General features: G+C 44.4%; 19 non-coding genes across 19 annotated transcripts; all 19 read right to left on the bottom strand.

Annotated features, from left to right (window-relative positions):
- Positions 1–380: 380 nt before the first annotated feature.
- On the bottom strand, positions 381–462 carry TRNAL-UAG (transfer RNA leucine (anticodon UAG)). Its single transcript has one exon. It is a non-coding gene; the product is annotated as a tRNA-Leu (tRNA).
- Positions 463–885: 423 nt separating this feature from the next.
- TRNAL-AAG (transfer RNA leucine (anticodon AAG)) lies at positions 886–968 on the bottom strand. Its single transcript has one exon. It is a non-coding gene; the product is annotated as a tRNA-Leu (tRNA).
- A 1047-nt stretch (positions 969–2015) lies between these two features.
- On the bottom strand, positions 2016–2097 carry TRNAL-UAG (transfer RNA leucine (anticodon UAG)). Its single transcript has one exon. It is a non-coding gene; the product is annotated as a tRNA-Leu (tRNA).
- Positions 2098–2520: 423 nt separating this feature from the next.
- On the bottom strand, positions 2521–2603 carry TRNAL-AAG (transfer RNA leucine (anticodon AAG)). Its single transcript has one exon. It is a non-coding gene; the product is annotated as a tRNA-Leu (tRNA).
- Positions 2604–8153: 5550 nt separating this feature from the next.
- On the bottom strand, positions 8154–8235 carry TRNAL-UAG (transfer RNA leucine (anticodon UAG)). Its single transcript has one exon. It is a non-coding gene; the product is annotated as a tRNA-Leu (tRNA).
- Positions 8236–8658: 423 nt separating this feature from the next.
- On the bottom strand, positions 8659–8740 carry TRNAL-AAG (transfer RNA leucine (anticodon AAG)). The gene has a single exon. It is a non-coding gene; the product is annotated as a tRNA-Leu (tRNA).
- Positions 8741–10314: 1574 nt separating this feature from the next.
- TRNAL-UAG (transfer RNA leucine (anticodon UAG)) lies at positions 10315–10396 on the bottom strand. The gene has a single exon. It is a non-coding gene; the product is annotated as a tRNA-Leu (tRNA).
- A 423-nt stretch (positions 10397–10819) lies between these two features.
- On the bottom strand, positions 10820–10901 carry TRNAL-AAG (transfer RNA leucine (anticodon AAG)). The gene has a single exon. It is a non-coding gene; the product is annotated as a tRNA-Leu (tRNA).
- Positions 10902–13432: 2531 nt separating this feature from the next.
- Positions 13433–13514, bottom strand: TRNAL-UAG (transfer RNA leucine (anticodon UAG)). The gene has a single exon. It is a non-coding gene; the product is annotated as a tRNA-Leu (tRNA).
- A 423-nt stretch (positions 13515–13937) lies between these two features.
- TRNAL-AAG (transfer RNA leucine (anticodon AAG)) lies at positions 13938–14019 on the bottom strand. Its single transcript has one exon. It is a non-coding gene; the product is annotated as a tRNA-Leu (tRNA).
- A 1047-nt stretch (positions 14020–15066) lies between these two features.
- TRNAL-UAG (transfer RNA leucine (anticodon UAG)) lies at positions 15067–15147 on the bottom strand. Its single transcript has one exon. It is a non-coding gene; the product is annotated as a tRNA-Leu (tRNA).
- A 421-nt stretch (positions 15148–15568) lies between these two features.
- Positions 15569–15650, bottom strand: TRNAL-UAG (transfer RNA leucine (anticodon UAG)). The gene has a single exon. It is a non-coding gene; the product is annotated as a tRNA-Leu (tRNA).
- A 423-nt stretch (positions 15651–16073) lies between these two features.
- Positions 16074–16155, bottom strand: TRNAL-AAG (transfer RNA leucine (anticodon AAG)). The gene has a single exon. It is a non-coding gene; the product is annotated as a tRNA-Leu (tRNA).
- Positions 16156–17203: 1048 nt separating this feature from the next.
- TRNAL-UAG (transfer RNA leucine (anticodon UAG)) lies at positions 17204–17285 on the bottom strand. The gene has a single exon. It is a non-coding gene; the product is annotated as a tRNA-Leu (tRNA).
- Positions 17286–17708: 423 nt separating this feature from the next.
- Positions 17709–17791, bottom strand: TRNAL-AAG (transfer RNA leucine (anticodon AAG)). Its single transcript has one exon. It is a non-coding gene; the product is annotated as a tRNA-Leu (tRNA).
- A 1047-nt stretch (positions 17792–18838) lies between these two features.
- TRNAL-UAG (transfer RNA leucine (anticodon UAG)) lies at positions 18839–18920 on the bottom strand. The gene has a single exon. It is a non-coding gene; the product is annotated as a tRNA-Leu (tRNA).
- A 423-nt stretch (positions 18921–19343) lies between these two features.
- Positions 19344–19426, bottom strand: TRNAL-AAG (transfer RNA leucine (anticodon AAG)). The gene has a single exon. It is a non-coding gene; the product is annotated as a tRNA-Leu (tRNA).
- A 5550-nt stretch (positions 19427–24976) lies between these two features.
- On the bottom strand, positions 24977–25058 carry TRNAL-UAG (transfer RNA leucine (anticodon UAG)). The gene has a single exon. It is a non-coding gene; the product is annotated as a tRNA-Leu (tRNA).
- A 423-nt stretch (positions 25059–25481) lies between these two features.
- Positions 25482–25563, bottom strand: TRNAL-AAG (transfer RNA leucine (anticodon AAG)). The gene has a single exon. It is a non-coding gene; the product is annotated as a tRNA-Leu (tRNA).
- Between the last annotated feature and the right edge of the window lie 1562 nt (positions 25564–27125).

The following is a 27125-nucleotide window of genomic DNA, read 5'->3' as shown; positions in this document are numbered from 1 at the left end:
TGCCTACTATTGGGTAATAGGGGCAGATCTCACCTCAGTAATCTAAATGAGATCTTTGCCCTGTTTACTTTGTAGAAAGTCCTATCTGTTGCCACTGTTGCTGTCAAAAGGTCCTCCACAGCCAGGAGTTATGAGCTGTGGCACATTGTCAGAATCCAGTGGAAAAGTGCATGTAAAGGTCTTAAGCCATTTTAAGCACTTTTTTTTTCTAAACTGTATTCCTTTGTAGCGGTGAAAGAAAGTGTGGTGCTGGGTACGCCTCATTCATGTTGTTGTGCAAGCTGATGGAGGAAAAGAGAAGTATTTGAGCTTTCTTGTTGTTGATGAAGGGACGTAGGAGATCCACAAGAGGCCTGTGAGGCAAGATAGAAGTTGCAGACTGGCAGTGGTGGGATTTGAACCCACGCCTCCAAAGAGACTGGAGCCTAAATCCAGCGCCTTAGACCGCTCGGCCACACTACCTTGCCGATATCGATCTTTTGTGTGCTTTTAAAATGAGGTTTGTATGAGTGGAATGTTGAGTGGTTCATTATTGTGCCATCAACAAGTAATCAACTGGGGACATGCTGCATGTATGCACCTATTCTCATTACCGCGGAAAGAGAAAACACTTGACAGTACTGGCTTTGGTTCTATGCCTCTGATGACAGCACCTAGGAAAGTGCAGGTAAAGCACTCTATGCCACAGCAGAATCAATGGATTAGTCTTCTCAAATGCTACATTTGAGAAGACTAATCCATTAATTTCTGACCAAGATAAGCTCCTCAAGTGGCCCTGATGTATAAGCTTGGACAAGTATTTGAGCAAGTGTTAAAACCAGAGGAGCTGAGGCCTTATCTTTCCTACATAGTACATCCTTGTCAAGCAAGCGAGAAGTTAAAGGCTGGCAGTGGTGGGATTTGAACCCATGCCTCCGAGGAGACTGGAGCCTTAATCCAGCGCCTTAGACTGCTCGGCCACACTAACCTGCTGATGTCTACTCTTGCGTGCTTTAAGACACGTTTTTCAAGAGTCAAAGGTTAAGCGGTTAATTACTGTGCCGTCAACAGGTTATCATCTGGGGATATGCTGCATGTTGGCAGCCATTCTCAATTCCATAAGGAAGAACGCATAACAGTACTGACTTTTGTTCCATTGCTCTGATACCACTGAGTGCAGCACCTACTGTCCGATCGCTTTTCCCGATCGATTTTCCGATCGAAAATCAGATCGGATATGCATTAAATTATCTATCGAACCAACTATCTGCCAAAAAATCTCATGGTGTATTCCCATCATGAGACCCTGGAGGAAGCCTTCAAATAATTTTTGCATCTCAAGGAAACCGACCTTACTGGGGCAAGTGGGGAAAATGCCAGGGAACCCCTGAAAAGTCCTGAAGGAAGCTTGGGCTTCCAGGGAACCCTGGTTGAGAAAACCTGCTTTGGCCTGGCGTACAATAAAAGACATCCTCTCAAACCCCTAACTGCCCACGTAGTTAATGTATCAGCTTTTATGCAAAAGTAATGTCACCTGTCTAAAAAAATCACAATTGTCCACTTACGTACAATGTACAATGTAGCCCGTAGCACTGGAATAGATGCTATTGCACGTATACCTAAAATGCCATTCACCTACAATTGAGAGGAAACATTTGCCTACTATTGGGTAATAGGGGCAGATCTCACCTCAGTAATCTAAATGAGATCTTTGCCCTGTTTACTTTGTAGAAAGTCCTATCTGTTGCCACTGTTGCTGTCAAAAGGTCCTCCACAGCCAGGAGTTATGAGCTGTGGCACATTGTCAGAATCCAGTGGAAAAGTGCATGTAAAGGTCTTAAGCCATTTTAAGCACTTTTTTTTTCTAAACTGTATTCCTTTGTAGCGGTGAAAGAAAGTGTGGTGCTGGGTACGCCTCATTCATGTTGTTGTGCAAGCTGATGGAGGAAAAGAGAAGTATTTGAGCTTTCTTGTTGTTGATGAAGGGACGTAGGAGATCCACAAGAGGCCTGTGAGGCAAGATAGAAGTTGCAGACTGGCAGTGGTGGGATTTGAACCCACGCCTCCAAAGAGACTGGAGCCTAAATACAGCGCCTTAGACCGCTCGGCCACACTACCTTGCCGATATCGATCTTTTGTGTGCTTTTAAAATGAGGTTTGTATGAGTGGAATGTTGAGTGGTTCATTATTGTGCCATCAACAAGTAATCAACTGGGGACATGCTGCATGTATGCACCTATTCTCATTACCGCGGAAAGAGAAAACACTTGACAGTACTGGCTTTGGTTCTATGCCTCTGATGACAGCACCTAGGAAAGTGCAGGTAAAGCACTCTATGCCACAGCAGAATCAATGGATTAGTCTTCTCAAATGCTACATTTGAGAAGACTAATCCATTAATTTCTGACCAAGATAAGCTCCTCAAGTGGCCCTGATGTATAAGCTTGGACAAGTATTTGAGCAAGTGTTAAAACCAGAGGAGCTGAGGCCTTATCTTTCCTACATAGTACATCCTTGTCAAGCAAGCGAGAAGTTAAAGGCTGGCAGTGGTGGGATTTGAACCCATGCCTCCGAGGAGACTGGAGCCTTAATCCAGCGCCTTAGACTGCTCGGCCACACTAACCTGCTGATGTCTACTCTTGCGTGCTTTAAGACACGTTTTTCAAGAGTCAAAGGTTAAGCGGTTAATTACTGTGCCGTCAACAGGTTATCATCTGGGGATATGCTGCATGTTGGCAGCCATTCTCAATTCCATAAGGAAGAACGCATAACAGTACTGACTTTTGTTCCATTGCTCTGATACCACTGAGTGCAGCACCTACTGTCCGATCGCTTTTCCCGATCGATTTTCCGATCGAAAATCAGATCGGATATGCATTAAATTATCTATCGAACCAACTATCTGCCAAAAAATCTCATGGTGTATTCCCATCATGAGACCCTGGAGGAAGCCTTCAAATAATTTTTGCATCTCAAGGAAACCGACCTTACTGGGGCAAGTGGGGAAAATGCCAGGGAACCCCTGAAAAGTCCTGAAGGAAGCTTGGGCTTCCAGGGAACCCTGGTTGAGAAAACCTGCTTTGGCCTGGCGTACAATAAAAGACATCCTCTCAAACCCCTAACTGCCCACGTAGTTAATGTATCAGCTTTTATGCAAAAGTAATGTCACCTGTCTAAAAAAATCACAATTGTCCACTTACGTACAATGTACAATGTAGCCCGTAGCACTGGAATAGATGCTATTGCACGTATACCTAAAATGCCATTCACCTACAATTGAGAGGAAACATTTGCCTACTATTGGGTAATAGGGGCAGATCTCACCTCAGTAATCTAAATGAGATCTTTGCCCTGTTTACTTTGTAGAAAGTCCTATCTGTTGCCACTGTTGCTGTCAAAAGGTCCTCCACAGCCAGGAGTTATGAGCTGTGGCACATTGTCAGAATCCAGTCGAAAAGTGCATGTAAAGGTCTTAAGCCATTTTAACCATTTAAGGACCGAGGTGATAGAGATCTACGCCCTGTTTTGATGGGCTCCTGGCTGGCAGGGCGTAGATCTCTATCACCGGCGCCGCCGCTCCCCGCCGCGATCGCGCGCACCGAACCGGCTGCACTTAGCTGTCTTATGACAGCTAAGGCTTCCGGGTATCGGCAGGAGCCGTCACTGATTGGCTCCCTGCCGTGTGATCGCTGTGAGCCAATCACAGCGATCACCCTCCGAAAGGCAACATAGTTGCCGTTCCGCCTCCCTCTCCGCCTCCCTCTCCCTGTCACTGTGGATCTTGTGTGACAGGGAGAGACGCACAGCCTGCAGCCGTGACAGGCTGTGCGATTTTAGTATAAAAAAAATCCAGATCTCCCCCCATGTATCCCTTGATCCCCTCCCAACCACCTATATATATATATATATATATATATAGATCTATATATATATATATATATATATATAGATCTATATATATATATATATATATATATAGATCTATATATATATATATATATATATAGATCTATATATATATATATATATATATATATATAGATCTATATATATATATATATATATAGATCTATATATATATATATATATATATAGATCTATATATATATATATATATATAGATCTATATATATATATATATATAGATCTATATATATATATATATATATAGATCTATATATATATATATATATATATAGATCTATATATATATATATATATATATAGATCTATATATATATATATATATATAGATCTATATATATATATATATATAGATCTATATATATATATATATATATATAGATCTATATATATATATATATATAGATCTATATATATATATATATATATAGATCTATATATATATATATATATATAGATCTATATATATATATATATATAGATCTATATATATTTTACTGGATTGTGATTTTAACCACTTGCCGACCGCAAGGGGCGGCGGCAAAGTGGAGCCCGCAACGACCGCAATACGCCGATCGGCGGCGGCTCGTTGCGGACTAGCTGGAAGGGGATCGCACGCTGGATGTGCCCACCTGCGACGTCAACCCTCCAGCCAATTAGCAGCGGCGGCGGGTTGTTAACCCCCGATCTGCCGCATGTAAAGCGGATAATACGCTTTGTAATGTATACAAAGCGTATTATACAGGCTGCCTCCTGCCCTGGTGGCCCCAGTGATTGAGGGACCACCAGGGCAGGTTGCAGCCCTCCTAGTAAGTACCCAAGCACACTGATCCTGCCCCCTGATCACCCACTGCACCCATCAGACCCCCCCTGCCCACCCCTCAGACACCTGTTTGCACCCAATCACCCCCCTAATCACCCATTAATCACTCCCTGTCACTATCTCAACACTATTTTTTAGATTAGGTCCTAAACTGCCCCCTGGGGGCTCCTGAACACCCCCCCCCCCACACCCTCAGATCCTCCCTAGACCCTCCCCCCTGTGTACTGTATACATCTATTCTTCCCTATAATCACCCACTGATCACCTGTCAATCACCCATCAATCACCCCCTGTCACCACCTGTCACTGCCACCCATCAGATCAGACCCTAACCTGCCTTTTGTGGGCACCTGATCACCCACCCACACCCTCAGATTGCGTGCAGACCCACCCTCAGATCACCTCCGAAAGTGCATTGTTTACATCTGTTCTCCCCTCTAATCATCCACTGATCACCCATCAATCACCCCATCACCAACTGTCACTGCTACCCATCAGATCAGACACTAATCTGCCGCTTGCGGGCACCCAATCACCCGCCCACACCCTCAATTAGCCCCCCAGACCCCCTCTGATCAACTCGCCAGTGCATTGCTTGCATATATTCTCCTCTGTAATCACCTACTGATCACCTATCAACCACCCCGTCACCCCCTGTCACTGCTACCCATCAGATCAGGCCCTTATATGCCCCCTGCGGGCTTCTGATCACCCGGCCAAACCCTCACCCGCCCCACCGCAGTGACAGAAATTTTTTTTCTGATCACTGCTGGTACGACTTAATTGCCATGTCCAGGTCACGATTTGAGAACATTCCTGCACTTCAGTGCCAATACAACCTGTCATCTAAGAAGCCACCCTGCTTATGACCGGTTCCACAAAATTCGGCCCCTCATAGACCACCTGTCATCAAAATTTGCAGATGCTTATACCCCTGAACAGTCATTTTGAGGCATTAGGTTTCCAGACTACTCCTCGTGGTTTTGGGTCCCTAAAATGCCAGGGCAGTATAGGAACCCCACAAGTGACCCCATTTTAGAAAGAAGACACCCCAAGGTATTCCGTTAGGTGTATGACGAGTTCATAGAAGATTTTATTTTTTTGTCAAAAGTTAGCGGAAATTGATTTGTATTGTTTTTTTTCACAAAGTGTCATTTTCCACTAACTTGTGACAAAAAATAAAATCTTCTATGAACTCACCATACACCTAACGGAATACCTTGGGGTGTCTTCTTTCTAAAATGGGGTCACTTGTGGGGTTTCTATACTGCCCTGGAATTTTAGGGGCCCTAAACCGTAAGGAGTAGTCTAGAAACCAAATGCCTCAAAATGACCTGTGAATAGGATGTTGGGCCCCTTAGCGCACCTAGGCTGCAAAAAAGTGTCACACATGTGATATCGCCGTACTCAGGAGAAGTAGTATAATGTGTTTTGGGGTGTATTTTTACACATACCCATGCTGGGTGGGAGAAATATCTCTGTAAAGGGACAATTGTGTGTAAAAAAAATCAAAACATTTTAATTTACAGAGATATTTCTCCCACCCAGCATGGGTATGTGTAAAAATACACCCCAAAACACATTATACTACTTCTCCTGAGTACGGCGATACCACATGTGTGACACTTTTTTGCAACCTAGGTGCGCTAAGAGGCCCAACGTCCTATGAGTACCTTTAGAATTTCACAGGTCATTTTGAGGCATTTGGTTTCTAGACTACTCCTCACGGTTTAGGGCCCCTAAAATGCCAGGGCATTATAGGAACCCCACAAGTGACCCCATTTTAGAAAGAAGACACCCCAAGGTATTCAATTAGGTGTATGGGGAATTCATAGAAGATTTAATTTTTGTCACAAGTTAGTGGAAAATGACACTTTGTGAAAAAAACAATAAAAATCAATTTCCGCTAACTTGTGAAAAAAAAATGAAATCTTCTATGAACTCCCCATACTACTAACGGAATACCTTGGGGTGTCTTCTTTCTAAAATGGGGTCACTTGTAGGGTTCCTATACTGTCACGGCATTTTAGGGGCCCTAAACCGTGAGGAGTAGTCTAGAAAATAAATGCCTTAAAATGACCTGTGAAAATCCTAAAGGTACTCGTAGGACTTTGGGCCCCTTAGCGCAGTTAGGGTGCAAAAAAGTGTCACACATGTGGTATCGCCGAACTCAGGAGAAGTAGTATAATGTGTTTTGGGGTGTATTTTTACACATACCCATGCTGGGTGGGAGAAATATCTCTGTAAATGGACAATTGTGTGTAAAAAAATCAAAAGAAATCTCATTTACAGAGATATTTCTCCCACCCATCATGGGTATGTGTAAAAATACACCCCAAAACACATTATACTATTTCTCCTGAGTAAGGCGATACCACATGTGTGACATTTCTTTTGCAGCCTAGGTGCGCTAAGGGGCCCAAAGTCCTATGAGCACCTTTAGGCTTTACAGGGGTGCTTACAATTTAGCACCCCCCAAAATGCCAGGACAGTAAACACACCCCACAAATGACCCCATTTTGGAAACTAGACACTTCAAGGTATTCAGAGAGGGGCATGGTGCGTCCGTGGCAGATTTCATTTTTTTTTGTCACCAGTTAGCAGAAATGGAAACTTTTTTTAATTTATTTTTTTTGTCACAAAGTGTCATTTTCCGCTAACTTGTGACAAAAGATAAAATCTTCTATGAACTCACCATGCCTCTTAGTGAATACTTTGGGGTGTCTTCTTTCCAAAATGGGGTCATTTGGGGGGTATTTATACTATCCTGGAATTCTAGCACCTCATGAAACCTGACAGGTGCTCAGAAATGAGAGAGATGCTTCAAAATGGGAAAATTCAATTTTTGCACCATAGTTTGTAAACGCTATAACTTTTACCCAAACCAATAAATATACACTGAATGGGTTTTTTTTAATCAAAAACATGTTTGTCCACATTTTTCGCGCTGCATGTATACAGAAATTTTACTTTAATTGAAAAATGTCAGCACAGAAAGTTAAAAAAATCATTTTTTTGCCAAAATTCATGTCTTTTTTGATGAATATAATAAAAAGTAAAAATCGCTGCAGCAATCAAATAGCACCAAAAGAAAGCTGTATTAGTGACAAGAAAAGGAGGTAAAATTCATTTAGATGGTAGCTTGTATGACTGAGCAATAAACCATTAAAGCTGCAGTGGTCTGAATGGAAAAAAGGCTCTGGTCTTTAAGGGGTGAAAAGACTGCGGTCCTTAAGTGGTTAAGCACTTTTTTTTCTAAACTGTATTCCTTTGTAGCGGTGAAAGAAAGTGTGGAGCTGGGTACGCCTCATTCATGTTGTTGTGCAAGCTGATGGAGGAAAAGAGAAGTATTTGAGCTTTCTTGTTGTTGATGAAGGGACGTAGGAGATCCACAAGAGGCCTGTGAGGCAAGATAGAAGTTGTAGACTGGCAGTGGTGGGATTTGAACCCACACCTCCAAAGAGACTGGAGCCTAAATCCAGCGCCTTAGACCGCTCGGCCACACTACCTTGCCGATATCGATCTTTTGTGTGCTTTTAAAATGAGGTTTGTATGAGTGGAATGTTGAGTGGTTCGTTATTGTGCCATCAACAAGTAATCAACTGGGGACATGCTGCATGTATGCACCTATTCTCATTACCGCGGAAAGAGAAAACACTTGACAGTACTGGCTTTGGTTCTATGCCTCTGATGACAGCACCTAGGAAAGTGCAGGTAAAGCACTCTATGCCACAGCAGAATCAATGGATTAGTCTTCTCAAATGTTACATTTGAGAAGACTAATCCATTAATTTCTGACCAAGATAAGCTCCTCAAGTGGCCCTGATGTATAAGCTTGGACAAGTATTTGAGCAAGTGTTAAAACCAGAGGAGCTGAGGCCTTATCTTTCCTACTTAGTACATCCTTGTCAAGCAAGCGCGAAGTTAAAGGCTGGCAGTGGTGGGATTTGAACCCACGCCTCCGAGGAGACTGGAGCCTTAATCCAGCATCTTAGACCGCTCGGCCACACTACCCTGCGGATGTCTACTTTTGCGTGCTTTAACCCCCTTGGCGGTAATCCCGAGCTGAGCTCGGGGTATGCCGCCGGAGGTCGCCGCTCAGGCCCTGCTGGGCCGATTTTTAATCTGAAAAAAGCAGCACACGCAGCCGGCACTTTGCCAGCCGCGTGTGCTGCCCGATCGCCGCCGCTCCGCGGCGATCCGCCGCGTGCAGCGGCGAAAGAGGGTCCCCCCAGCCGCCCGAGCCCAGTGCAGCCGGAACAAACAGTTCCGGCCGGCGCTAGGGGCTGGATCGGGCGGCTCTGACGTCAGGACGTCGACTGACGTCCATGACGTCACTCCGCTCGTCGCCATGGCGACGAGGAAAGCAAAACAAGATAGGCCGCTCATTGCGGCCTATCTTGTTACTTTCGATTGCCGGAGGCGATCGAAAGTACGCTTCCGGAGCGCCCTCTAGTGGGCTTTCATGCAGCCAACTTTCAGTTGGCTGCATGAAATAGATTTTTTTTAATTTAAAAAAAACCCTCCCGCAGCCTCCCTGGCGATTTTAATAGAACGCCAGGGAGGTTAAGACACGTTTTTCAAGAGTCAAAGGTTAAGCGGTTAATTACTGTGCCGTCAACAGGTTATCATCTGGGGATATGCTGCATGTTGGCAGCCATTCTCAGTTCCATAAGGAAGAACGCATAACAGTACTGACTTTTGTTCCATTGCTCTGATACCACTGAGTGCAGCACCTACTGTCCGATCGCTTTTCCGATCGATTTTCCGATCGAAAATCAGATCGGATATGCATTAAATTATCTATCGAACCAACTATCTGCCAAAAAATCTCATGGTGTATTCCCATCATGAGACCCTGGAGGAAGCCTTCAAATAATTTTTGCATCTCAAGGAAACCGACCTTACTGGGGCAAGTGGGGAAAATGCCAGGGAACCCCTGAAAAGTCCTGAAGGAAGCTTGGGCTTCCAGGGAACCCTGGTTGAGAAAACCTGCTTTGGCCTGGCGTACAATAAAAGACATCCTCTCAAACCCCTAACTGCCCACGTAGTTAATGTATCAGCTTTTATGCAAAAGTAATGTCACCTGTCTAAAAAAATCACAATTGTCCACTTACGTACAATGTACAATGTAGCCCGTAGCACTGGAATAGATGCTATTGCACGTATACCTAAAATGCCATTCACCTACAATTGAGAGGAAACATTTGCCTACTATTGGGTAATAGGGGCAGATCTCACCTCAGTAATCTAAATGAGATCTTTGCCCTGTTTACTTTGTAGAAAGTCCTATCTGTTGCCACTGTTGCTGTCAAAAGGTCCTCCACAGCCAGGAGTTATGAGCTGTGGCACATTGTCAGAATCCAGTGGAAAAGTGCATGTAAAGGTCTTAAGCCATTTTAAGCACTTTTTTTTTCTAAACTGTATTCCTTTGTAGCGGTGAAAGAAAGTGTGGTGCTGGGTACGCCTCATTCATGTTGTTGTGCAAGCTGATGGAGGAAAAGAGAAGTATTTGAGCTTTCTTGTTGTTGATGAAGGGACGTAGGAGATCCACAAGAGGCCTGTGAGGCAAGATAGAAGTTGTAGACTGGCAGTGGTGGGATTTGAACCCACGCCTCCAAAGAGACTGGAGCCTAAATCCAGCGCATTAGACCGCTCGGCCACACTACCTTGCCGATTTCGGTCTTTTGTGTGCTTTTAAAATGAGGTTTGTATGAGTGGAATGTTGAGTGGTTCATTATTGTGCCATCAACAAGTAATCAACTGGGGACATGCTGCATGTATGCACCTATTCTCATTACCGCGGAAAGAGAAAACACTTGACAGTACTGGCTTTGGTTCTATGCCTCTGATGACAGCACCTAGGAAAGTGCAGGTAAAGCACTCTATGCCACAGCAGAATCAATGGATTAGTCTTCTCAAATGTTACATTTGAGAAGACTAATCCATTAATTTCTGACCAAGATAAGCTCCTCAAGTGGCCCTGATGTATAAGCTTGGACAAGTATTTGAGCAAGTGTTAAAACCAGAGGAGCTGAGGCCTTATCTTTCCTACATAGTACATCCTTGTCAAGCAAGCGAGAAGTTAAAGGCTGGCAGTGGTGGGATTTGAACCCACGCCTCCGAGGAGACTGGAGCCTTAATCCAGCACCTTAGACCGCTCGGCCACACTACCCTGCGGATGTCTACTCTTGCGTGCTTTAAGACACGTTTTTCAAGAGTCAAAGGTTAAGCGGTTAATTACTGTGCCGTCAACAGGTTATCATCTGGGGATATGCTGCATGTTGGCAGCCATTCTCAGTTCCATAAGGAAGAACGCATAACAGTACTGACTTTTGTTCCATTGCTCTGATACCACTGAGTGCAGCACCTACTGTCCGATCGCTTTTCCGATCGATTTTCCGATCGAAAATCAGATCGGATATGCATTAAATTATCTATCGAACCAACTATCTGCCAAAAAATCTCATGGTGTATTTGTGAGAATCTGCTCAGCTGCCTGTGCAGACAGGCAGCGTTTTGACCACTGTTCACGTCTGCATTCTGCAGGTCTCTTTAAGAGAGACTTTCTGTCAGTTCTGCAGCTTGTGTTGCTGAGGAATTTGCATACATTAGTCATGCAAATCCGTTACCTGCCTTCTTTTGATGACTAGCACTATAAAAGCATTCTGCTCCCAGAATGCTTTGCTGGACATTTCCCTTCCATGGTCTGTTCCTGATGGACACTGCTGGAGTGTCAGCCATTGCTATCTAGTATAGTTAATTCCTGGGGGTTGCTTTAGGCTCCCCTTCTAGCCCAGTCAGGTTGTATTATCTGTTTTGCCTGTTCCGTCTGTCTTGTGTTTGGATCGTACAAGCCCTAGCGTTAGCGGCTGTGGATCCTTCTGATTGAGTCTGGAGTGTAGGTTGAAACAGCGGTTGTTTCTGCCTACCTCATCTGTTCTGTCTGCCGTGTGTTTGGATCGCACTCGCCCTAGCGCTGGTGCTGGGGATCCTTCTGTTCTGTCTCCTGGGATCGCGCTAGCCACTTTTCGCTAGCGCTGGGGATCCTTCTGTTCTGTCTTCTGGGATCGCGCTAGCCACTTTTCGCTAGCGCTGGGGATCCTTCTGTTCTGCTACTCTGTCTCCTGGGATCGCGCTAGCTACTTTTCGCTAGCGCTGGGGATCCTTCTGTTCTGTCTTCTGGGATCGCGCTAGCCACTTTTCGCTAGCGCTGGGGATCCTTCTGTTCTGCTACTCTGTAACTGGATCGCGCTAGCCACTTTTCGCTAGTGCTGTGGATCCTATCTCTCGCTTGTCCCTGTTTTCGTGTGTCTGTCTTGTCTGATTCGAAACGCTTGCTGTAGGCTCGGTGAGGTAACCGTTAAGCAAGCGTTCTCTGTTTCGTGTTTGTCTGTCTTTGGTTAGTTAGGCTTGCTTGTCTCTGTTGTGCGTAACACGCGGAGACCGCGCACGAACGCGTGCACTGTTGCGAATGAGTGCGGTGTTCGCGTTCAGCTAGCATTTGTTATTTTCTTTATCTTTCTCTTTGTATGATTTGCTGTGCCTTTGCTACCCTGGTGCTCTGTCCTGCTCAGTCTTGTGTCGCTATTGGCAATCGCCATTCTTGCGATTGCGTTTCCTACTTCGTTTCCGCCGTTGTGTGTTCGCCATCGCTGGGTGGCGACTAATTTGGTGGGCACACATTGGTTCTGTCCTTTTGCTCTGTTCCCTGTGGGCTATCCAGCCCTGCCTGATTGTACCTTGTCCCGGATCTGTACAATTCCCATTTGGCATCTGTGGCTGTGCAGCGGCTGTGTTCGCCTGCACTCCACAGCGCCATCTGCCGGTGGGAATTGCCCTCTGCGGGTGCATAGCACCTAGCCTGGGTGTCCGCAATAATACGCTTGTGGAGGAAATCCGCCGCGTCAGCGCACGTCTGGTGCGCTGACCACGGAGACAATTCCGCAATTGTTACAGTATTCCCATCATGAGACCCTGGAGGAAGCCTTCAAATAATTTTTGCATCTCAAGGAAACCGACCTTACTGGGGCAAGTGGGGAAAATGCCAGGGAACCCCTGAAAAGTCCTGAAGGAAGCTTGGGCTTCCAGGGAACCCTGGTTGAGAAAACCTGCTTTGGCCTGGCGTACAATAAAAGACATCCTCTCAAACCCCTAACTGCCCACGTAGTTAATGTATCAGCTTTTATGCAAAAGTAATGTCACCTGTCTAAAAAAATCACAATTGTCCACTTACGTACAATGTACAATGTAGCCCGTAGCACTGGAATAGATGCTATTGCACGTATACCTAAAATGCCATTCACCTACAATTGAGAGGAAACATTTGCCTACTATTGGGTAATAGGGGCAGATCTCACCTCAGTAATCTAAATGAGATCTTTGCCCTGTTTACTTTGTAGAAAGTCCTATCTGTTGCCACTGTTGCTGTCAAAAGGTCCTCCACAGCCAGGAGTTATGAGCTGTGGCACATTGTCAGAATCCAGTGGAAAAGTGCATGTAAAGGTCTTAAGCCATTTTAAGCACTTTTTTTTCTAAACTGTATTCCTTTGTAGCGGTGAAAGAAAGTGTGGTGCTGGGTACGCCTCATTCATGTTGTTGTGCAAGCTGATGGAGGAAAAGAGAAGTATTTGAGCTTTCTTGTTGTTGATGAAGGGACGTAGGAGATCCACAAGAGGCCTGTGAGGCAAGATAGAAGTTGTAGACTGGCAGTGGTGGGATTTGAACCCACGCCTCCAAAGAGACTGGAGCCTAAATCCAGCGCCTTAGACTGCTCGGCCACACTACCTTGCCGATATCGATCTTTTGTGTGCTTTTAAAATGAGGTTTGTATGAGTGGAATGTTGAGTGGTTCATTATTGTGCCATCAACAAGTAATCAACTGGGGACATGCTGCATGTATGCACCTATTCTCATTACCGCGGAAAGAGAAAACACTTGACAGTACTGGCTTTGGTTCTATGCCTCTGATGACAGCACCTAGGAAAGTGCAGGTAAAGCACTCTATGCCACAGCAGAATCAATGGATTAGTCTTCTCAAATGTTACATTTGAGAAGACTAATCCATTAATTTCTGACCAAGATAAGCTCCTCAAGTGGCCCTGATGTATAAGCTTGGACAAGTATTTGAGCAAGTGTTAAAACCAGAGGAGCTGAGGCCTTATCTTTCCTACATAGTACATCCTTGTCAAGCAAGCGAGAAGTTAAAGGCTGGCAGTGGTGGGATTTGAACCCACGCCTCCAAGGAGACTGGAGCCTTATTCCAGCGCCTTAGACCGCTCGGCCACACTACCCTGCGGATTTCTACTCTTGCGTGCTTTAAGACACGTTTTTCAAGAGTCAAAGGTTAAGCGGTTAATTACTGTGCCGTCAACAGGTTATCATCTGGGGATATGCTGCATGTTGGCAGCCATTCTCAGTTCCATAAGGAAGAACGCATAACAGTACTGACTTTTGTTCCATTGCTCTGATACCACTGAGTGCAGCACCTACTGTCCGATCGCTTTTCCGATCGATTTTCCGATCGAAAATCAGATCGGATATGCATTAAATTATCTATCGAACCAACTATCTGCCAAAAAATCTCATGGTGTATTCCCATCATGAGACCCTGGAGGAAGCCTTCAAATAATTTTTGCATCTCAAGGAAACCGACCTTACTGGGGCAAGTGGGGAAAATGCCAGGGAACCCCTGAAAAGTCCTGAAGGAAGCTTGGGCTTCCAGGGAACCCTGGTTGAGAAAACCTGCTTTGGCCTGGCGTACAATAAAAGACATCCTCTCAAACCCCTAACTGCCCACGTAGTTAATGTATCAGCTTTTATGCAAAAGTAATGTCACCTGTCTAAAAAAATCACAATTGTCCACTTACGTACAATGTACAATGTAGCCCGTAGCACTGGAATAGATGCTATTGCACGTATACCTAAAATGCCATTCACCTACAATTGAGAGGAAACATTTGCCTACTATTGGGTAATAGGGGCAGATCTCACCTCAGTAATCTAAATGAGATCTTTGCCCTGTTTACTTTGTAGAAAGTCCTATCTGTTGCCACTGTTGCTGTCAAAAGGTCCTCCACAGCCAGGAGTTATGAGCTGTGGCACATTGTCAGAATCCAGTGGAAAAGTGCATGTAAAGGTCTTAAGCCATTTTAAGCACTTTTTTTTTCTAAACTGTATTCCTTTGTAGCGGTGAAAGAAAGTGTGGTGCTGGGTACGCCTCATTCATGTTGTTGTGCAAGCTGATGGAGGAAAAGAGAAGTATTTGAGCTTTCTTGTTGTTGATGAAGGGACGTAGGAGATCCACAAGAGGCCTGTGAGGCAAGATAGAAGTTGTAGACTTGCAGTGGTGGGATTTGAACCCACACCTCAAAGAGACTGGAGCCTAAATCCAGCGCCTTAGACCGCTCGGCCACACTACCTTGCTGATATCGATCTTTTGTGTGCTTTTAAAATGAGGTTTGTATTAGTGCAATGTTGAGTGGTTCATTATTGTGCCATCAACAAGTAATCAACAGGGGACATGCTGCATGTATGCACCTATTCTCATTACCGCGGAAAGAGAAAACACTTGACAGTACTGGCTTTGGTTCTATGCCTCTGATGACAGCACCTAGGAAAGTGCAGGTAAAGCACTCTATGCCACAGCAGAATCAATGGATTAGTCTTCTCAAGTTACATTTGAGAAGACTAATCCATTAATTTCTGACCAAGATAAGCTCCTCAAGTGGCCCTGATGTATAAGCTTGGACAAGTATTTGAGCAAGTGTTAAAACCAGAGGAGCTGAGGCCTTATCTTTCCTACATAGTACATCCTTGTCAAGCAAGCGAGAAGTTAAAGGCTGGCAGTGGTGGGATTTGAACCCACGCCTCTAAAGAGACTGGAGCCTAAATCCAGCGCCTTAGACCGCTCGGCTACACTACCTTGCCGATATCGATCTTTTGTGTGCTTTTAAAATGAGGTTTGTATGAGTGGAATGTTGAGTGGTTCATTATTGTGCCATCAACAAGTAATCAACTGGGGACATGCTGCATGTATGCACCTATTCTCATTACCGCGGAAAGAGAAAACACTTGACAGTACTGGCTTTGGTTCTATGCCTCTGATGACAGCACCTAGGAAAGTGCAGGTAAAGCACTCTATGCCACAGCAGAATCAATGGATTAGTCTTCTCAAATGTTACATTTGAGAAGACTAATCCATTAATTTCTGACCAAGATAAGCTCCTCAAGTGGCCCTGATGTATAAGCTTGGACAAGTATTTGAGCAAGTGTTAAAACCAGAGGAGCTGAGGCCTTATCTTTCCTACATAGTACATCCTTGTCAAGCAAGCGAGAAGTTAAAGGCTGGCAGTGGTGGGATTTGAACCCACGCCTCCAAGGAGACTGGAGCCTTAATCCAGCGCCTTAGACCGCTCGGCCACACTACCCTGCTGATGTCTACTCTTGCGTGCTTTAAGACACGTTTTTCAAGAGTCAAAGGTTAAGCGGTTAATTACTGTGCCGTCAACAGGTTATCATCTGGGGATATGCTGCATGTTGGCAGCCATTCTCAGTTCCATAAGGAAGAACGCATAACAGTACTGACTTTTGTTCCATTGCTCTGATACCACTGAGTGCAGCACCTACTGTCCGATCGCTTTTCCCGATCGATTTTCCGATCGAAAATCAGATCGGATATGCATTAAATTATCTATCGAACCAACTATCTGCCAAAAAATCTCATGGTGTATTCCCATCATGAGACCCTGGAGGAAGCCTTCAAATAATTTTTGCATCTCAAGGAAACCGACCTTACTGGGGCAAGTGGGGAAAATGCCAGGGAACCCCTGAAAAGTCCTGAAGGAAGCTTGGGCTTCCAGGGAACCCTGGTTGAGAAAACCTGCTTTGGCCTGGCGTACAATAAAAGACATCCTCTCAAACCCCTAACTGCCCACGTAGTTAATGTATCAGCTTTTATGCAAAAGTAATGTCACCTGTCTAAAAAAATCACAATTGTCCACTTACGTACAATGTACAATGTAGCCCGTAGCACTGGAATAGATGCTATTGCACGTATACCTAAAATGCCATTCACCTACAATTGAGAGGAAACATTTGCCTACTATTGGGTAATAGGGGCAGATCTCACCTCAGTAATCTAAATGAGATCTTTGCCCTGTTTACTTTGTAGAAAGTCCTATCTGTTGCCACTGTTGCTGTCAAAAGGTCCTCCACAGCCAGGAGTTATGAGCTGTGGCACATTGTCAGAATCCAGTGGAAAAGTGCATGTAAAGGTCTTAAGCCATTTTAAGCACTTTTTTTTTCTAAACTGTATTCCTTTGTAGCGGTGAAAGAAAGTGTGGTGCTGGGTACGCCTCATTCATGTTGTTGTGCAAGCTGATGGAGGAAAAGAGAAGTATTTGAGCTTTCTTGTTGTTGATGAAGGGACGTAGGAGATCCACAAGAGGCCTGTGAGGCAAGATAGAAGTTGCAGACTGGCAGTGGTGGGATTTGAACCCACGCCTCCAAAGAGACTGGAGCCTAAATCCAGCGCCTTAGACCGCTCGGCCACACTACCTTGCCGATATCGATCTTTTGTGTGCTTTTAAAATGAGGTTTGTATGAGTGGAATGTTGAGTGGTTCATTATTGTGCCATCAACAAGTAATCAACTGGGGACATGCTGCATGTATGCACCTATTCTCATTACCGCGGAAAGAGAAAACACTTGACAGTACTGGCTTTGGTTCTATGCCTCTGATGACAGCACCTAGGAAAGTGCAGGTAAAGCACTCTATGCCACAGCAGAATCAATGGATTAGTCTTCTCAAATGCTACATTTGAGAAGACTAATCCATTAATTTCTGACCAAGATAAGCTCCTCAAGTGGCCCTGATGTATAAGCTTGGACAAGTATTTGAGCAAGTGTTAAAACCAGAGGAGCTGAGGCCTTATCTTTCCTACATAGTACATCCTTGTCAAGCAAGCGAGAAGTTAAAGGCTGGCAGTGGTGGGATTTGAACCCATGCCTCCGAGGAGACTGGAGCCTTAATCCAGCGCCTTAGACTGCTCGGCCACACTAACCTGCTGATGTCTACTCTTGCGTGCTTTAAGACACGTTTTTCAAGAGTCAAAGGTTAAGCGGTTAATTACTGTGCCGTCAACAGGTTATCATCTGGGGATATGCTGCATGTTGGCAGCCATTCTCAATTCCATAAGGAAGAACGCATAACAGTACTGACTTTTGTTCCATTGCTCTGATACCACTGAGTGCAGCACCTACTGTCCGATCGCTTTTCCCGATCGATTTTCCGATCGAAAATCAGATCGGATATGCATTAAATTATCTATCGAACCAACTATCTGCCAAAAAATCTCATGGTGTATTCCCATCATGAGACCCTGGAGGAAGCCTTCAAATAATTTTTGCATCTCAAGGAAACCGACCTTACTGGGGCAAGTGGGGAAAATGCCAGGGAACCCCTGAAAAGTCCTGAAGGAAGCTTGGGCTTCCAGGGAACCCTGGTTGAGAAAACCTGCTTTGGCCTGGCGTACAATAAAAGACATCCTCTCAAACCCCTAACTGCCCACGTAGTTAATGTATCAGCTTTTATGCAAAAGTAATGTCACCTGTCTAAAAAAATCACAATTGTCCACTTACGTACAATGTACAATGTAGCCCGTAGCACTGGAATAGATGCTATTGCACGTATACCTAAAATGCCATTCACCTACAATTGAGAGGAAACATTTGCCTACTATTGGGTAATAGGGGCAGATCTCACCTCAGTAATCTAAATGAGATCTTTGCCCTGTTTACTTTGTAGAAAGTCCTATCTGTTGCCACTGTTGCTGTCAAAAGGTCCTCCACAGCCAGGAGTTATGAGCTGTGGCACATTGTCAGAATCCAGTGGAAAAGTGCATGTAAAGGTCTTAAGCCATTTTAAGCACTTTTTTTTTCTAAACTGTATTCCTTTGTAGCGGTGAAAGAAAGTGTGGTGCTGGGTACGCCTCATTCATGTTGTTGTGCAAGCTGATGGAGGAAAAGAGAAGTATTTGAGCTTTCTTGTTGTTGATGAAGGGACGTAGGAGATCCACAAGAGGCCTGTGAGGCAAGATAGAAGTTGCAGACTGGCAGTGGTGGGATTTGAACCCACGCCTCCAAAGAGACTGGAGCCTAAATCCAGCGCCTTAGACCGCTCGGCCACACTACCTTGCCGATATCAATCTTTTGTGTGCTTTTAAAATGAGGTTTGTATGAGTGGAATGTTGAGTGGTTCATTATTGTGCCATCAACAAGTAATCAACTGGGGACATGCTGCATGTATGCACCTATTCTCATTACCGCGGAAAGAGAAAACACTTGACAGTACTGGCTTTGGTTCTATGCCTCTGATGACAGCACCTAGGAAAGTGCAGGTAAAGCACTCTATGCCACAGCAGAATCAATGGATTAGTCTTCTCAAATGCTACATTTGAGAAGACTAATCCATTAATTTCTGACCAAGATAAGCTCCTCAAGTGGCCCTGATGTATAAGCTTGGACAAGTATTTGAGCAAGTGTTAAAACCAGAGGAGCTGAGGCCTTATCTTTCCTACATAGTACATCCTTGTCAAGCAAGCGAGAAGTTAAAGGCTGGCAGTGGTGGGATTTGAACCCACGCCTCCGAGGAGACTGGAGCCTTAATCCAGCGCCTTAGACTGCTCGGCCACACTAACCTGCTGATGTCTACTCTTGCGTGCTTTAAGACACGTTTTTCAAGAGTCAAAGGTTAAGCGGTTAATTACTGTGCCGTCAACAGGTTATCATCTGGGGATATGCTGCATGTTGGCAGCCATTCTCAATTCCATAAGGAAGAACGCATAACAGTACTGACTTTTGTTCCATTGCTCTGATACCACTGAGTGCAGCACCTACTGTCCGATCGCTTTTCCCGATCGATTTTCCGATCGAAAATCAGATCGGATATGCATTAAATTATCTATCGAACCAACTATCTGCCAAAAAATCTCATGGTGTATTCCCATCATGAGACCCTGGAGGAAGCCTTCAAATAATTTTTGCATCTCAAGGAAACCGACCTTACTGGGGCAAGTGGGGAAAATGCCAGGGAACCCCTGAAAAGTCCTGAAGGAAGCTTGGGCTTCCAGGGAACCCTGGTTGAGAAAACCTGCTTTGGCCTGGCGTACAATAAAAGACATCCTCTCAAACCCCTAACTGCCCACGTAGTTAATGTATCAGCTTTTATGCAAAAGTAATGTCACCTGTCTAAAAAAATCACAATTGTCCACTTACGTACAATGTACAATGTAGCCCGTAGCACTGGAATAGATGCTATTGCACGTATACCTAAAATGCCATTCACCTACAATTGAGAGGAAACATTTGCCTACTATTGGGTAATAGGGGCAGATCTCACCTCAGTAATCTAAATGAGATCTTTGCCCTGTTTACTTTGTAGAAAGTCCTATCTGTTGCCACTGTTGCTGTCAAAAGGTCCTCCACAGCCAGGAGTTATGAGCTGTGGCACATTGTCAGAATCCAGTCGAAAAGTGCATGTAAAGGTCTTAAGCCATTTTAACCATTTAAGGACCGAGGTGATAGAGATCTACGCCCTGTTTTGATGGGCTCCTGGCTGGCAGGGCGTAGATCTCTATCACCGGCGCCGCCGCTCCCCGCCGCGATCGCGCGCACCGAACCGGCTGCACTTAGCTGTCTTATGACAGCTAAGGCTTCCGGGTATCGGCAGGAGCCGTCACTGATTGGCTCCCTGCCGTGTGATCGCTGTGAGCCAATCACAGCGATCACCCTCCGAAAGGCAACATAGTTGCCGTTCCGCCTCCCTCTCCGCCTCCCTCTCCCTGTCACTGTGGATCTTGTGTGACAGGGAGAGACGCACAGCCTGCAGCCGTGACAGGCTGTGCGATTTTAGTATAAAAAAAATCCAGATCTCCCCCCATGTATCCCTTGATCCCCTCCCAACCACCTATATATATATATATATATATATATAGATCTATATATATATATATATATATATATAGATCTATATATATATATATATATATATATAGATCTATATATATATATATATATATATAGATCTATATATATATATATATATATATATAGATCTATATATATATATATATATATAGATCTATATATATATATATATATATATAGATCTATATATATATATATATATATAGATCTATATATATATATATATATAGATCTATATATATATATATATATATAGATCTATATATATATATATATATATATAGATCTATATATATATATATATATATATATAGATCTATATATATATATATATATATAGATCTATATATATATATATATATAGATCTATATATATATATATATATATATAGATCTATATATATATATATATATAGATCTATATATATATATATATATATATAGATCTATATATATATATATATATATAGATCTATATATATATATATATATAGATCTATATATATTTTACTGGATTGTGATTTTAACCACTTGCCGACCGCAAGGGGCGGCGGCAAAGTGGAGCCCGCAACGACCGCAATACGCCGATCGGCGGCGGCTCGTTGCGGACTAGCTGGAAGGGGATCGCACGCTGGATGTGCCCACCTGCGACGTCAACCCTCCAGCCAATTAGCAGCGGCGGCGGGTTGTTAACCCCCGATCTGCCGCATGTAAAGCGGATAATACGCTTTGTAATGTATACAAAGCGTATTATACAGGCTGCCTCCTGCCCTGGTGGCCCCAGTGATTGAGGGACCACCAGGGCAGGTTGCAGCCCTCCTAGTAAGTACCCAAGCACACTGATCCTGCCCCCTGATCACCCACTGCACCCATCAGACCCCCCCTGCCCACCCCTCAGACACCTGTTTGCACCCAATCACCCCCCTAATCACCCATTAATCACTCCCTGTCACTATCTCAACACTATTTTTTAGATTAGGTCCTAAACTGCCCCCTGGGGGCTCCTGAACACCCCCCCCCCCACACCCTCAGATCCTCCCTAGACCCTCCCCCCTGTGTACTGTATACATCTATTCTTCCCTATAATCACCCACTGATCACCTGTCAATCACCCATCAATCACCCCCTGTCACCACCTGTCACTGCCACCCATCAGATCAGACCCTAACCTGCCTTTTGTGGGCACCTGATCACCCACCCACACCCTCAGATTGCGTGCAGACCCACCCTCAGATCACCTCCGAAAGTGCATTGTTTACATCTGTTCTCCCCTCTAATCATCCACTGATCACCCATCAATCACCCCATCACCAACTGTCACTGCTACCCATCAGATCAGACACTAATCTGCCGCTTGCGGGCACCCAATCACCCGCCCACACCCTCAATTAGCCCCCCAGACCCCCTCTGATCAACTCGCCAGTGCATTGCTTGCATATATTCTCCTCTGTAATCACCTACTGATCACCTATCAACCACCCCGTCACCCCCTGTCACTGCTACCCATCAGATCAGGCCCTTATATGCCCCCTGCGGGCTTCTGATCACCCGGCCAAACCCTCACCCGCCCCACCGCAGTGACAGAAATTTTTTTTCTGATCACTGCTGGTACGACTTAATTGCCATGTCCAGGTCACGATTTGAGAACATTCCTGCACTTCAGTGCCAATACAACCTGTCATCTAAGAAGCCACCCTGCTTATGACCGGTTCCACAAAATTCGGCCCCTCATAGACCACCTGTCATCAAAATTTGCAGATGCTTATACCCCTGAACAGTCATTTTGAGGCATTAGGTTTCCAGACTACTCCTCGTGGTTTTGGGTCCCTAAAATGCCAGGGCAGTATAGGAACCCCACAAGTGACCCCATTTTAGAAAGAAGACACCCCAAGGTATTCCGTTAGGTGTATGACGAGTTCATAGAAGATTTTATTTTTTTGTCAAAAGTTAGCGGAAATTGATTTGTATTGTTTTTTTTCACAAAGTGTCATTTTCCACTAACTTGTGACAAAAAATAAAATCTTCTATGAACTCACCATACACCTAACGGAATACCTTGGGGTGTCTTCTTTCTAAAATGGGGTCACTTGTGGGGTTTCTATACTGCCCTGGAATTTTAGGGGCCCTAAACCGTAAGGAGTAGTCTAGAAACCAAATGCCTCAAAATGACCTGTGAATAGGATGTTGGGCCCCTTAGCGCACCTAGGCTGCAAAAAAGTGTCACACATGTGATATCGCCGTACTCAGGAGAAGTAGTATAATGTGTTTTGGGGTGTATTTTTACACATACCCATGCTGGGTGGGAGAAATATCTCTGTAAAGGGACAATTGTGTGTAAAAAAAATCAAAACATTTTAATTTACAGAGATATTTCTCCCACCCAGCATGGGTATGTGTAAAAATACACCCCAAAACACATTATACTACTTCTCCTGAGTACGGCGATACCACATGTGTGACACTTTTTTGCAACCTAGGTGCGCTAAGAGGCCCAACGTCCTATGAGTACCTTTAGAATTTCACAGGTCATTTTGAGGCATTTGGTTTCTAGACTACTCCTCACGGTTTAGGGCCCCTAAAATGCCAGGGCATTATAGGAACCCCACAAGTGACCCCATTTTAGAAAGAAGACACCCCAAGGTATTCAATTAGGTGTATGGGGAATTCATAGAAGATTTAATTTTTGTCACAAGTTAGTGGAAAATGACACTTTGTGAAAAAAACAATAAAAATCAATTTCCGCTAACTTGTGAAAAAAAAATGAAATCTTCTATGAACTCCCCATACTACTAACGGAATACCTTGGGGTGTCTTCTTTCTAAAATGGGGTCACTTGTAGGGTTCCTATACTGTCACGGCATTTTAGGGGCCCTAAACCGTGAGGAGTAGTCTAGAAAATAAATGCCTTAAAATGACCTGTGAAAATCCTAAAGGTACTCGTAGGACTTTGGGCCCCTTAGCGCAGTTAGGGTGCAAAAAAGTGTCACACATGTGGTATCGCCGAACTCAGGAGAAGTAGTATAATGTGTTTTGGGGTGTATTTTTACACATACCCATGCTGGGTGGGAGAAATATCTCTGTAAATGGACAATTGTGTGTAAAAAAATCAAAAGAAATCTCATTTACAGAGATATTTCTCCCACCCATCATGGGTATGTGTAAAAATACACCCCAAAACACATTATACTATTTCTCCTGAGTAAGGCGATACCACATGTGTGACATTTCTTTTGCAGCCTAGGTGCGCTAAGGGGCCCAAAGTCCTATGAGCACCTTTAGGCTTTACAGGGGTGCTTACAATTTAGCACCCCCCAAAATGCCAGGACAGTAAACACACCCCACAAATGACCCCATTTTGGAAACTAGACACTTCAAGGTATTCAGAGAGGGGCATGGTGCGTCCGTGGCAGATTTCATTTTTTTTTGTCACCAGTTAGCAGAAATGGAAACTTTTTTTAATTTATTTTTTTTGTCACAAAGTGTCATTTTCCGCTAACTTGTGACAAAAGATAAAATCTTCTATGAACTCACCATGCCTCTTAGTGAATACTTTGGGGTGTCTTCTTTCCAAAATGGGGTCATTTGGGGGGTATTTATACTATCCTGGAATTCTAGCACCTCATGAAACCTGACAGGTGCTCAGAAATGAGAGAGATGCTTCAAAATGGGAAAATTCAATTTTTGCACCATAGTTTGTAAACGCTATAACTTTTACCCAAACCAATAAATATACACTGAATGGGTTTTTTTTAATCAAAAACATGTTTGTCCACATTTTTCGCGCTGCATGTATACAGAAATTTTACTTTAATTGAAAAATGTCAGCACAGAAAGTTAAAAAAATCATTTTTTTGCCAAAATTCATGTCTTTTTTGATGAATATAATAAAAAGTAAAAATCGCTGCAGCAATCAAATAGCACCAAAAGAAAGCTGTATTAGTGACAAGAAAAGGAGGTAAAATTCATTTAGATGGTAGCTTGTATGACTGAGCAATAAACCATTAAAGCTGCAGTGGTCTGAATGGAAAAAAGGCTCTGGTCTTTAAGGGGTGAAAAGACTGCGGTCCTTAAGTGGTTAAGCACTTTTTTTTCTAAACTGTATTCCTTTGTAGCGGTGAAAGAAAGTGTGGAGCTGGGTACGCCTCATTCATGTTGTTGTGCAAGCTGATGGAGGAAAAGAGAAGTATTTGAGCTTTCTTGTTGTTGATGAAGGGACGTAGGAGATCCACAAGAGGCCTGTGAGGCAAGATAGAAGTTGTAGACTGGCAGTGGTGGGATTTGAACCCACACCTCCAAAGAGACTGGAGCCTAAATCCAGCGCCTTAGACCGCTCGGCCACACTACCTTGCCGATATCGATCTTTTGTGTGCTTTTAAAATGAGGTTTGTATGAGTGGAATGTTGAGTGGTTCGTTATTGTGCCATCAACAAGTAATCAACTGGGGACATGCTGCATGTATGCACCTATTCTCATTACCGCGGAAAGAGAAAACACTTGACAGTACTGGCTTTGGTTCTATGCCTCTGATGACAGCACCTAGGAAAGTGCAGGTAAAGCACTCTATGCCACAGCAGAATCAATGGATTAGTCTTCTCAAATGTTACATTTGAGAAGACTAATCCATTAATTTCTGACCAAGATAAGCTCCTCAAGTGGCCCTGATGTATAAGCTTGGACAAGTATTTGAGCAAGTGTTAAAACCAGAGGAGCTGAGGCCTTATCTTTCCTACTTAGTACATCCTTGTCAAGCAAGCGCGAAGTTAAAGGCTGGCAGTGGTGGGATTTGAACCCACGCCTCCGAGGAGACTGGAGCCTTAATCCAGCATCTTAGACCGCTCGGCCACACTACCCTGCGGATGTCTACTTTTGCGTGCTTTAACCCCCTTGGCGGTAATCCCGAGCTGAGCTCGGGGTATGCCGCCGGAGGTCGCCGCTCAGGCCCTGCTGGGCCGATTTTTAATCTGAAAAAAGCAGCACACGCAGCCGGCACTTTGCCAGCCGCGTGTGCTGCCCGATCGCCGCCGCTCCGCGGCGATCCGCCGCGTGCAGCGGCGAAAGAGGGTCCCCCCAGCCGCCCGAGCCCAGTGCAGCCGGAACAAACAGTTCCGGCCGGCGCTAGGGGCTGGATCGGGCGGCTCTGACGTCAGGACGTCGACTGACGTCCATGACGTCACTCCGCTCGTCGCCATGGCGACGAGGAAAGCAAAACAAGATAGGCCGCTCATTGCGGCCTATCTTGTTACTTTCGATTGCCGGAGGCGATCGAAAGTACGCTTCCGGAGCGCCCTCTAGTGGGCTTTCATGCAGCCAACTTTCAGTTGGCTGCATGAAATAGATTTTTTTTAATTTAAAAAAAACCCTCCCGCAGCCTCCCTGGCGATTTTAATAGAACGCCAGGGAGGTTAAGACACGTTTTTCAAGAGTCAAAGGTTAAGCGGTTAATTACTGTGCCGTCAACAGGTTATCATCTGGGGATATGCTGCATGTTGGCAGCCATTCTCAGTTCCATAAGGAAGAACGCATAACAGTACTGACTTTTGTTCCATTGCTCTGATACCACTGAGTGCAGCACCTACTGTCCGATCGCTTTTCCGATCGATTTTCCGATCGAAAATCAGATCGGATATGCATTAAATTATCTATCGAACCAACTATCTGCCAAAAAATCTCATGGTGTATTCCCATCATGAGACCCTGGAGGAAGCCTTCAAATAATTTTTGCATCTCAAGGAAACCGACCTTACTGGGGCAAGTGGGGAAAATGCCAGGGAACCCCTGAAAAGTCCTGAAGGAAGCTTGGGCTTCCAGGGAACCCTGGTTGAGAAAACCTGCTTTGGCCTGGCGTACAATAAAAGACATCCTCTCAAACCCCTAACTGCCCACGTAGTTAATGTATCAGCTTTTATGCAAAAGTAATGTCACCTGTCTAAAAAAATCACAATTGTCCACTTACGTACAATGTACAATGTAGCCCGTAGCACTGGAATAGATGCTATTGCACGTATACCTAAAATGCCATTCACCTACAATTGAGAGGAAACATTTGCCTACTATTGGGTAATAGGGGCAGATCTCACCTCAGTAATCTAAATGAGATCTTTGCCCTGTTTACTTTGTAGAAAGTCCTATCTGTTGCCACTGTTGCTGTCAAAAGGTCCTCCACAGCCAGGAGTTATGAGCTGTGGCACATTGTCAGAATCCAGTGGAAAAGTGCATGTAAAGGTCTTAAGCCATTTTAAGCACTTTTTTTTTCTAAACTGTATTCCTTTGTAGCGGTGAAAGAAAGTGTGGTGCTGGGTACGCCTCATTCATGTTGTTGTGCAAGCTGATGGAGGAAAAGAGAAGTATTTGAGCTTTCTTGTTGTTGATGAAGGGACGTAGGAGATCCACAAGAGGCCTGTGAGGCAAGATA

Source organism: Hyperolius riggenbachi, chromosome 12 (assembly GCF_040937935.1).
Source record: "Hyperolius riggenbachi isolate aHypRig1 chromosome 12, aHypRig1.pri, whole genome shotgun sequence".
Taxonomy (NCBI): Eukaryota; Metazoa; Chordata; class Amphibia; order Anura; family Hyperoliidae; genus Hyperolius; species Hyperolius riggenbachi.
Note: the sequence above shows the minus strand (reverse complement) of the source record. Positions and strands in the feature narration are given on the sequence as shown.